The sequence below is a fragment of the Passer domesticus genome, chromosome 1 (assembly GCF_036417665.1).
Source record: "Passer domesticus isolate bPasDom1 chromosome 1, bPasDom1.hap1, whole genome shotgun sequence".
NCBI classification, from domain to species: domain Eukaryota; kingdom Metazoa; phylum Chordata; class Aves; order Passeriformes; family Passeridae; genus Passer; species Passer domesticus.
In genome coordinates, this window is record NC_087474.1 from 33,579,568 (window position 1) to 33,591,979 (window position 12,412).

The window sequence follows — 12,412 nt, forward strand, 5'->3', positions numbered from 1 at the left end:
GCAGAGCCCGGCCCTGCCGAGCCGCGGCGGGATCCTTTATTCACCGAGGAGAGATACTCCAGCCGCCTTAGCCGGCCCCAAACTGCGGCATCAGCGAGACTTCAGCTCCTTCTCGGAGCTCGACTCTACAGAAAGGCTGCCCGGGGATGGCATTTGTGTGGAAATGTTGGCTGTGGGACGTCGGAGCCAGAGCAGATGGGCCACGGGCAGCGCGGGCATGGAAAGCCAACGGGGTGCGCGTGGCGGCTGATCCCGGGCCTGAGGCCGAGGGGAAAGGCCGGGGGCAGGAATCACAATTGCAGGAGTACCGGTGGAAGTCTGAGTGCTTTCCTGGGGTCAGAAATATTGTGAGAGATGAGGTATTAAATGAACCAGTTAAAAACCTCAAGTGGGTTTAGCTTTAACTTTTAACCCATTCCAAGTGGGTTTTCATGCCTTCGTGATTGCTGTACTTAAATTACCAGGTATACCTCTCATTTCAGCAGACACTTTGCTAAGTTTTCAAATAATGTTTAATTTATATTCTGTTTCTTTTAAACTACGTGCTGCAGAGCAATAACAAAAATTTAGGACAACTTCTTTTCAAAACAGAACCAAACCAGGTAGCCTACTCTTAGAAAAGCTGAAAAAACTGAAATACTGGGAGCTAAGCAGCTTGCAAAAAGTGTGCTAGTTAGAGCTTTGTAACATGGACATAAACATAAAGTTTCATGTGCCTTTCTTATATTACCAAGTAGTATGTTTTAAAACTCTAGTTTGCCCTGGAGTTGTGAAAAACATTAAATATGTTGCCAATTGAAAATGTGACTGTTCACTTTAAGTGTCACCTGTAAATTAAAAATTATATAGAAAATCAAACTGAAAAGAGAAATTCATTAAATTGAAATAAGCCCAAGTGAATAAGTGCAATATCTCACTCAAATGAAAAAGCATAGGGCAAGAGCTTGTTTTCTGGAGACTTTTTGTCCTCCCTATGTAGCTTTTTTGTCCGACATTTCTAAATGGCATAAATGCTTACAAGTTCTGGGTATTTTCAATTACTATTGTTAGACAGAAAACCAGCTTCAGTTTCTTCAAACCTTATTTCATTGAATGTGTCTGAGTCATAGGAAAAGTCATTCCATCATGTCTAGAAACTGTTTTTACTCAGAGCACTTGTCAGGAAAGAAAATAAACAAGTATTAGTTCCTGCCACCATTCATTTCAGAACAGTTACAACCAATATAATTAGGTCTCGGATTTTTTTTTTTTTTAAAAAGGTCTGAATGAAAAGATATAAGATTATATATGTCAGTTGCTGAACATTTGGCATGAACAGCTTTTCCAACACTTGCTCTGGTTATTATAAGGTTCGAGTTGTAAATGACTGCATTCAGCAGCAAACCTGTCAGGTTGGAGAGCTTTTCATTAAATGTTTGATCTAGAATTTTTTAATCAGTGCACAAATAAAACAAATTATTAAAGCTCTACATCAGCTGCAGTATGTGTAATTGGGATGAACGGGGTGATGTAACTGGTGGGGAACAGCACAAGCATTCTTGACTGAAGGCCTGGAGCTACAGAACTTGTTACCATTGGAGATGAAACAGAGCCTCAGTCTTAACCTGTATCTTGAAAATGGTAAGATACAACTATTAAAGACATTCCCAAATAACCTGGTGATAAATCATGTACCTTGCAGGGCTTTGTTGGAGAAGCTGGGGAGGGATCACCTTCTAGAGTACTTTGTGTTTCTGTGGGGATGGAGTGTTTACTGAAAGCACGTGAGATTTTATTTATAAAAGGAAAAATAAGCATTTTGTATTCTTAAGCTTTTTACTGCTGCCCTCTGTCTTAAGGATCTTTAGGAAGTTATTGAATATAAACTACTTTGTGATTTTAGTGCATTAATCAGGAGTAGTAGTTGTAACTGGGCTGAAATCAATGGACCTACTATGTCTTCAGTAGTTGAGATATCGATACAAGTTATAACAACATTTTAGCTTAAAAACGGGAGGTTTTTTATCTTGTTTGGTTAGTGAAATTGCTAAAAATACCAGAAATGAGCTGTTGCAAGTAGAATAACAATGAAAAAGGCAGCTAATTTAGATTAAAAGCCAATGCCACATAACAATCAGATACAAATTTTAGGGTGTTTTTGTTTAATACTTATATCTAGACTAAGATAAAACATTTTTAGTTTTTAAGTTTTGCTTCTGTAGTTTTAGAGTTTAAGTTAAGACAGAATACAAATGCGGGGACTAATGTTTTGCTTAGAAGTCTGCAGTAAAGCTAAAGTTTCACAGCTGAGAAATCTGCCTTTTGTCTCTCCATCAGAGAGTGTTGCTGCAGGTTTGTGTGCTTGAAGTCAGCAGCTGAGGTGAGTCAGTGAGTATTCCTATAGTCAGACTCAGGGGTGAAGCCTTACCCCCATCCAAATCACCAGAATTTTTACTGCTCTTTTCAGGGGAGTCAGAACATTGCTTTAAAACATTAAATTTGGCAGCAGCAAGGGATTCCAGCAATCTGTGTATCACAAGGGTTACTGTTGGCTTTGTGCTGGGATGCCCATGCAAACCTTTGAGTGTTTTCATCTTCAATCCCACATATAGCAGAGGTAGATAAACTTGAGCTCTGTTTCTGATCCAGAGCCTCACAAGTCTGAAACAACAGGAAGGGAAATATGTCTTGAAATTGCAGGATCTGTCATGGTTAAACACAGCCCTTGTGACAAAAACTCAGTGCAGAAACCAGATCTTGTTCTTGGTCTCTAGACACACACATTGGCTAATGCTCACCACATGGGAAGGCACCAAAGGTAAATGAAAGCAATTTTTGGTCAAAAATCTTTCAACTCCCACATTTTAATTCTGTACAGCTGCCAGCCTTTGTTGGTGTCTCCCTGCAGGATGAAGGACCTGGAGGTGTTGGAGCACCAGCCACGAGGGCAGGAATGGTGCTGGTTTTAGATGTCTTTGGAAAAATATGTCGTTAGTGCTCTGTAGGATAAGGGGATTAAAAGTTTTTATTAATTGGTTTGATGGAAGCTGGTTTGGCTGTGGCTCCTTAGGCCACAGGTAGCTCTATGTATATCTGGACAGCCTCAGCTGGCTCTGCAGCTCCCAGACCTGATAGAGGTGTTGTGCTTCCCTTCCATTGTGTCCTTCTGGACCACTGTAGGGACAGAAAACCTGACTAATAGAATTTGCCATCATCTTTAATCTTTACTCCCACTGTACCTTTAAAATAAAATGGTTTTTTTCATTCTTTTTTCCTTGTATTTTTTTTTTAATTTATGCCTTGCCTTTTGAACAGCAATTTATATCCTGTGTGCCTTATCTCAGGTAAGATAAAAATAGTGGCTTCACTCCATCAGTGTAATCAGTTGTGTTAATATCTCTGATTGTAGGCTTGGCTCAGAGTTTGCATTACCCCATACAGGCTATGTCTGTGCAGGTACATTCTATAGATACCTTTAAAAACTACCACATTAAAAAAAAATCTGAATGATGAGATAGTAGTTTTTAAGAGCTATTTTAGAACAAAAAAATTCAATATTTTCCTTCAGATTACAAGTCTTTAAAACGTATCACTTGAATTTGAACAACTTAGTGTATTTTGTCTCATTTCTCTATAACTTGCTAAACATGCTCTGACAGAATATAAGCCAATGCTTATAGACACTGAAAAAAGTTCCCAGTTACAGTGTGAAAATAATCATTTGCTTCTCTATATGGTAAACAAGAATATTATTAGATGCTAGAATTTGCTGCCTTTGTGTGGCCAAGCACCTAATAATATCCCCCTTGGCTCTCATCAGTTTATTTCTTCTCTGATTCCCTGAAGACCTCCCCAGATACTACATCTCATATTTTGCCTGGCTATTTTCTGTTCCACTTGCAAGACGAATGCTTCCAAAAAGAAATTAAACTCCTTAGAAAGTGCTTAGCTCCCTGTTTCAAAGTTACTCTTTTCTAGAAACACTCAACGGCAGCAGAGTTCTAAACAAACTTTCTCTTTGTTATTTCATTCCTGAGGCATGGACAACCTTAGCATTTTTCTGTGCATGTCTTTTAGTAGCTCACAACATTTCACCGTCTCTGATTGTCATACCTGCTGTTCCCTGTGTGTCCTCCCCCTGGGCGAAAAACTGGGATGTAAACACAAAGTCAGCAATTCAGAGTAAAGTTTGTATGAGAATCGCCACATCTAGGATTTCAGCAAAAGTCTTTTTTCCCCTTGCACTTCCAGCAGGCTTTTTGCCATCTCTTAGGGCTTTCCCCAAACAAATTGATGTCTCAATCAGTTGTGATTGCCTTATTTTATTCCACAAATAAGCTGTTACATTTCTTTTTTTTTCTCCTAGGTATTTTTGTTAAAGAGAACCAGCTCTATCGCTGTCTGGCCATTTGATTTCCATTCTAGCCCTGTGATCTTTACAGCACTGTTTATTTCATGCTACCTTGCACTGAGCGTCATCGGATCTTCTGGCAAGGGTTGCGTCGTTTTTCTTTCCTGACATTCGCTATTTATCTTCGCTACTGAAACAATACTTGAAACCCTTTAGAGGTACAGCTTCGCAAAAACAAGTCCTCCCTTCTTCCACCATGCAGCTTTATTTCCTAAAGGCGTTTCTAGTAAACCTTGCTATAGCTGAATGATTTTTAGTGGTGCTGTTTTCTTAAAGGACCTAGGTAATCCATCCTGGATATAGAAGTGCATTCATCTTTTCTAGCAGCAGAGACTATGAAAAGCCGTTTTATTTCCCATTTCTCTTCAAGCTCGGATATGTCCACTCCAGCTGTACAGGTGGTGACAATAGGTACTCTGCCTGGTTTGTGTGGTGGTTGTTAAGGTCAAATTGAAGTTAAGTGGTATTTTTTTGAGCTAGAAGGATGATATTTATTTCTATGCTTCTCTGTTACTTGCTCATATAGACCTCCAACCATCCATGCTTCCTTGTAATTTATTGACAGGGCGTTGTGAGACTTTTATGCTGAAAAATATTCCAGGGATTCACTTTTATTCTTATGCTTACAACTGAGATATGTAACTTTCAGCAGAAGGAGTTAATTTCCTGTCTCATTCAGCATCAGGTAAGTCTGAATTTCAATTTCTTGTTTATTTACACAACATGTTAATTTGGTGGCTAGCACTGCTATTAGCTAAAGTTAAGTTATATCTGAATAAGGGTCTTATTTGTCCCTTTGTGTAATATGCAAGAAAAAGTCCTCCTTGAAAATATCATGTACTTTGTATTTTAGAGGACTTTTAGAATTTGTTTGCCTTGAATATTACATTGCAAATGTAACTGTCACATAAAGTGTGTGGCTTGATCTGAGAGGAGGGGAAGGAGAAGAGGAAATTAGGTTCAAAATGTGTACCGTGTCTTTTGTCCTACTTCTCAATTTACTGCTGCTTTCATATGTCATTTCTTCTTTTTCACACTACTATGCTGAGGATGGAGACAAACTTAATGAATTGTAAAATAAAAAAACTACATGCAAATATTTATCAGTCTTATTTTTCTGCATTATCATCAAAGATTAATGATGGTCTCAATTTCAAAACTGAAAATATTTGAATTCTTCTCCCTTTTAAATGAGGAAGAAAACATGTAAAAAGTTTACACGATTGAAAAGTGAATAATTCAGAAAGAGATAAAATTAAAGTCAATGTATTTTTTAATACCAAGTATCAAACATGCTTCAAAAATCCAATCTGGAACTCGCCTACGTACAAATACAAGTTATTTCTCTGGAAGTAACTAGGAGAGGTATTAATCCCTGAGTCTCAAGACTCCAAAATATTTGCAAACTACTTCAAGTATTTTGCTGTAATTTTTTTCCAATGTAGTCATACATTGGACCCTGTTACATTTTAATAATTGATTACAGACATGGGATGAAATGTTGGCCGCACTGAATCCATGGGAGTTTTCCTATTGACTTCAGTGAAGCCAGGATTTTACCCATGGAGTTACATCAGTAAACACAACAAACCTGATTCTGTACTTCAGCTAAAATAAAATCCAGGGCATATTCTGTGTTACAAGAATGAAAGCAAAACTGTACCCTTTCTAAAAAAGGTTTTGTGCATCTATATGATTTTGACTAAATGAGTGTTTTTGCACCTGTTGGATTAAAAGCAATAAAAAGTAAACCTGCTGTCGTTGCTTTGGAATGTGTGTCTAATTTTATAATACATACCACAGCAGGTCATCCTAAATTAAAAAATTACAAGTTTGATTTTTTTTGTACACAAGTAACATAATCTCTAAGTCACATGTGAAAGTAGCATGTAATTTATATAGTCATGATGTCAGCAGTGTATTATGTAAGTTCTTAATGGCAGATGAGGTTTAGTAGTGCAGACTGATTTTTGTTTTACATAATGTGACTTTTGGTAACTTTCCTCCTGAAAAAAAGGTTTTTCAATCTTTGGGTCACCATGCCTTTTTATTTCTTCCTGATAGGGCTGTTATTTACATGTGTCTAAACAAAATCGTGCTAAAAAAATTACTGACTTTCCTGACTGATATTTGTGTGAAACACTGGCAGTGCTGCATGGCAGCAAACACTTCTCTTGCTGCAATACCACAATTACAAATTTTGCAATTACATGGGAACTGCTGGGATTTATCCCTCATCATCTCCTTCTCAGTTTTTCAGCTAGAAAATAAGGCCAAAGTTTGATTTGCCCTGAAAAGCCTATCTAAGCAGACTGTATAGAGAGCAATAAGAATCCACAAACTGGTTATGAATCCACAAACTGTGGGAATCTCCATTACAGCCCCTCTTCAGCCCTCATCTGCAGACTAGAAAATGAGTCCACACTGCTGCCATAGAGTACCTGCACATTCTCATGCAAAATATTTTTTCTCATTCTGTTTCCAGCAGCAAAAGCAGAAGTGAGTAATGTGAAGGTGTGAATAAGACATCCTTATAGCACTTTTAAAGGAGGGGGAACACCTTTGTGCCTCTGACATTCATGACATCCCCAAGAAGAGAACCAGTAGAAGACAGTGTGTTAAAAAACCCCTACACTTAAAAATGTCTGTAAGATCTTTTTGTCACATGACCCCATTATTTTCATCTGTAAACACAGCTGTAATGTTATTTGATTCCATTAATAATCAGAGATTTGATCAAATGAGACAGAAAATAATTTGTATTTTTCCTTCTTGTTTAAATACGATTTCTAAATTAGGCTCTCAGAAACATACAAAGATGTTATATCTTTCAGCTCCTTTTTTTTTTAACCTCATTCTGTTCTAAGACTAAAATAACAACAACCCACCAACTAAAAATACAACAATCCAATAAACTAAAACCAACTGAAATCCAGTCAGAGGTCAAAAATCTACCAAAACCTCCATATGTGTCTAACTGGAGCTATAGTACCTAAAAATTGTTTATCAAATCAGTCTTCCATATAATGCATTAAACAATTAAATTATTACTAGGGGTATTCCAACAAGCACTGCATTAAAAAATGGTAAAATATATTTAAGAAAGAAGTCACACAGGATCTCTGTGGAAGAAAAATAATCCTCAATAATTTTGTTACCTCATCCCAAAAGAAATAATGGTGTCTGAGTACAAAGGAAACAAACTGTTTGAATTGTTGTGAGTGTAGAAGGAAATACAAAGTCTCTCTTTTTGGTCTCCTGGAACAGAACACATGGCACACGGCTACAATGAAGAGATCATTCAGGTATCTGGGATCTGACCTGCTTGGAGAACCATTGTGTACCTGCTTGTCCTTATCACTCATGAGTGAAGCAGGAGAAATTAGAGTAAAAGCAGAAAGAATTCTCTCTCTTGCAGTTCTGGGCCTCATGTGCATCATCATTATAGTCACCAGGTTGAGGAACTCGTTCCCTTCTGCTTGAACAAGCTTCTTTTTGGGTCTTTTCCATGGGAAGTGCCGTGCTTCTCCATTATTCTGCTCATTCTTTTTATGTGGCACAAGCATGACCTGCAACACAATTAACTTTACCAAGAGAAAGGAGAAATGTGGAATAAAACTGATTTTGGGTAACTTAAGAAGAGTGAAAAGCCATCATTTTAAGTGTTGCTTAAAGCTCAGTTAGATGCACCCAACCAACACATCTTAAACAATGGTTAAAAGCCTGCAGGTCTAGAGCAAGCCTCCTCCCACCAGCTAGCTCTGTGGCTTCTCATAGTTAACACACATTGATTTTGTCCTACACATGCTCAGCAGTTTAGTTCAGACAGGGGAGTTTGGAGTTAAGTGATTTGATGCTTCACAAGCAGCCTTCCAGGAAGTGGAAAAGAAATGGCCAGTTCCTGGGCTGTGGCTTCTGCAGATGAGGTGAAACATGGAGAGCTCCTGCTTGGCTCATCCGACTTCAAGTCGCTTTGCCTTTGCAGATAAATATGTTCTCCAGCAAAGAGAACATGAATGCCCTCTTAGATCCATCTTCAGTACTCACATAATCTTGTAAAAAGCAGGAGGTACTGCTAGGCATCTTTATTTCGAGAGGGTACTGTGGCAATTTGTATTGTTAGGGGACAAAATGTGCTCTCATGTAAATCCCTATTACCGGTGTATGTAGGAACTTCCCCCTGAAAAATATTTTCCTGCTTTGCCTCTACTCCTACTAGACCTGGCTCCCTATTTTTGTCACCTGCTTAAAACACAAATGTCATTAAGAAAAAGCAAGACCAGATGAATGGGTGAGGAGATGTACATAGAGCACAGAAATGCAGATGTGACTTGCTTGGCATCCCACACGACTGTTTCACATCCCTGCAATGTATCACACTTCCTTTCCTCTCCAGGCCACTTGAGAAATGATACAGTTGAACAGGAACAGTGCATACCATTTACATTTCAGCTAACAGAACTTTAAAAAAGAAAAAAAAGTTTGATACTACTTAACTTCTGGTTAACTCTACTTATTCACCAGTTTCTGTCTCAGCTTTAAGACTAATCTGGTACTTCCTAGTAAGCTCCTGAAACCATAGAGAATACTTGGTTCCCTTCACTGATATCCCGTTCAGTCTGTTACTAAAATAAGGAGAGGTTGAATCTGAACAGAGATGTAATAATTAAGAAATCAAGACTTTCATAAAAACACCAGAATTACATTTGTTCAGGATATCACTAGGATTATTATATATTAAATAGCATAATTTGTACCTCCTTTTAAAATGCATTTTACTGTCACCATGGATTAAAGTATATGTTAAGATCTAGAAATCAATTTTCCCCCTTATCATTTTATTTCTTGAGCTTCACTTCTGTGTAACTAGTGCTGTATTACTTTTTTTGTGCGGATAGTTTCACATGATAAATGGGGAGATCTGAAGTTTTAGTAGCACATAAGGATGTGAATAAATTACTGTTCGATTAGACTAAAAGATATTGCTGCAAAGTACTTGTAACAAGATAATTGCAAGTGCCAGAGCTGAGAGTAACGCTCAACACTGGCAGCAGCTTAGTTAAACACGTGGTTAATGATGTTATAGGAAGAATGGGTAAAATATTCAACTCTACCAGCAGTAAATATTCATTTTATGTGACAGCAATACTGTCTTGCTGAGACTGATATTTGACGTACAAAACTCCTATCATTATATTAATATCTTTACTTCCCAATGATTTTAATGATATGACAAAGATTTTAGGTGTTTGCTGAAACAGCACTACTGTCATTTACTATCAGTCAAACAAAATGTCATTCTAACTCATATCACTTCAAATGTCTCAGTAGTTTTAATACCCATTAAACTACTGTTGTAAAGAGTGTGTTATTTTCAGGTTTTACACTTACAGACTAAAACTGACAAAGACCTATATGTTAAACATTTGTTAGAACATACAATACAGAAAAGTATATAAGTTAAAATTTTGCTGTAAGAAGAAAGCAGCTTTATAAAAGCCTGAGTATAAAAATAGGACTTTGTACCTTTAAATTAATTTATGAAAGAACAGGTAGTGCCTCATGGAGTTGATTGCTCAGTACTTTTCATTACAAGTTTCTTCAATCTCTTATAAACATTGCCAAGTTTTGAACCATTCAGGATGGAGTTTTCCTGCCCTAGGCAGGAGTATTTTGGAAAGCTGCTTCCACAGTTCAATCACTGCTGAACAATATTTCATAAAAAGGAAGTTTCCTTGCCTAACATTAACCTGTATTTCACAAGTTGGTGTTTTTTGTTTGGCGGTGTTTTGTTTCGGTTTGTTAGGTTTTTGTTTTTAACATATAGTGCTTTTGGAACAGGAACCTGAAGTTCTGCAGAATGATCATTTTGCTGTTCCAGGAGGTTCCTTTGATTAGCCTCTAAGATTTGCTCAAATTTGTCCCCCGTATAGAGCATGTTCTCAAGTTACGGCTTGTCAGCTGAGCTGCGGTAACTGACTCTGCCTACATTCCTCATTTGCCGAGTGGAATATGCTAATTCAAACCACCTTTAGAGGAGTTCTTATTAAAGAGTTGTTCTTCACAGTGACAGCACACAAGCAGACATCAGCTCAACTTGAAAGCAGCAACTTTGCAGGCAGAGGAGCGTCTCTTTTACTATCAACATCCCGCAGTTTAAATCAAGAAAGAACTTGGCAATTACATTTTCTCAATGTCCCTTCTCTGCTCAGTGTTCTTAGGCTGAAGGCATCGACACATTTTCTTCTCTGTGAACTGCTCAAACACCAGGGATTAAAGTGAGCATAGAACAAAACAAAGCTGCATCTCGGTGCTCCTTTTCACATTCCTATTCAGAGATCAGAGTGGTCGCCATATAACAGAGAGAAGGTTGGTAACAGGCAAAAGAAAAATGGAAATAGAGAAGTAGAGAGGTGGAAGAGGGAGGAGAGAAACAGAATCTGAGGGTGGCAAGTGAAACAGAAGTTGGGCATGGAGGAAAGCAATAATATGTGACACGTATTGCAGCAGATTTCAACCTCAGAGGAACCGTTGACATTATTCTGTACTCATTCTCCCCCCCAGGACTGCAACTCATTTCAAGAGTCTTTCCTCGGGCCCTGAGACTCATATCAGGAACCCAAAACCTCTCTGGCTCTGCTGTCAGCGAAAACCAAGGTAACCACTTGTTAAAGCATTTGTCACAACCCTCCGTGGGGCAGACACACACAAACTGCAGCCACAAGCTGCCTGTCTCTGTCCAAATGTGTATGTGGCAGGTAAAGCTATTGATCCGAATAAAGTGGTGGTCCTGTTCATCTTGCCTTTAGGATCTTTTTTTGCCACAACTGAGTCTTGCTGCAGAGGTTGCTGGCAGATTTGGGCCCTGTTGTCCTTGACTGGCGCCTGAATTCTCCATTGCCGTTTGCAGGTGAGTCTCATTGAGAAAACTGGAGAAAACTCTTATTGCAATCCCAGGAAAACCCATTGATCAGCCACAGTGCCAGCTGCATGTCTGTGAGAAGTGTGAGTACATAAATTGTACGATGAAACCTCAATGAGAGATGCAGAGCTGTTTCCTGCACTTAAATCTTTTTGTAATGGCCTTAAAAACTGCTGTGATTGTGTATGCTAAAACCCTTCCTTTGAGACAGAAATAACTGCAATTATTAATTTAGTCATCTGTGTAGTTTATAATTCCAGGACGTTTAGAGGTAAGGCACTTTGCACTCAATATGCAATTTCCAAAGGTAATACCTGACAAAACGAAGGCTTACAGTGACAGCATCATTGAGCTTTATCCTAAGGAGTTAAATGAGTTCAAAACCTATCATCAGTCACTGATAGGATTTGCTTCTATCTGCCTAAATCCTGCATAAAGTGCCAGTGAATTGTTAAAAGCTAAAGATGATAATTAGACAGCCTAATATAAACCTGCAAAAGAATGGTATTATTAGGAGTAAAGTGCTGTATTATTGCCATTTGTAAAGTAGTTCCCGATTTTGGCAGTACGTGTTGTATTACTCTCTCCTCTCTTAATGGAATATCGGAGAAAAACCAAACTGAGCAAGCCATTGCAGATGCCGAGACCCTCAAAACACTGAGCTTTCCTCATGAGACATTCCAGGCTTAGGTGCTAAAACACTGCATCAGAATTAAGTCATACCTCCTGGCATGAATCAGCTGCTAAATCCAGTTCAGTCGTGTATCTCTGATACAAGTTCCTCCTGGACAACTGCAGTGTGGAGTAAGGTGCCAAAGGAACCTCCAGACCCAGGTGCTAGAGGCACCGCTGAGGAGCATTGGGCTGAGAGTAAAAAAAAAAAAACAAAAACAAACAGAAGAGGAGGCACTGAAGTAGTTAGAGGGTGGAACAATAACTTTGTCACCGGCAAGCGTCCCGGACGACGTCTCAGAGACATTGCCAACAAGATGCAGAATGTTTAAATGCTCAAAAAGCAATGAGACACTCTATTATACAAAGATTCTTTGTGACTGCGCTGCTCCAGTGCTGCCGGGGTTCCGCCGCGGCACCAAAGCCTG

The 12,412-nt window shown here is 38.5% G+C and overlaps 1 long non-coding RNA gene across 2 annotated transcripts; it reads left to right on the forward strand.

Moving 5' to 3' along the window:
• The first annotated feature begins 245 nt into the window (after nucleotides 1–245).
• On the forward strand, nucleotides 246–12,166 carry LOC135296604 (uncharacterized). 2 transcript variants are annotated; one of them, XR_010358662.1, is made up of 7 exons: nucleotides 246–464; nucleotides 2,317–2,359; nucleotides 4,346–4,548; nucleotides 4,956–5,075; nucleotides 10,603–10,759; nucleotides 10,955–11,047; nucleotides 11,301–12,166. It is a non-coding gene; the product is annotated as an uncharacterized LOC135296604 (long non-coding RNA). The 2 variants fall into 2 exon arrangements; XR_010358661.1 differs by having other exon boundaries at nucleotides 246–2,359.
• Nucleotides 12,167–12,412: the final 246 nt, after the last annotated feature.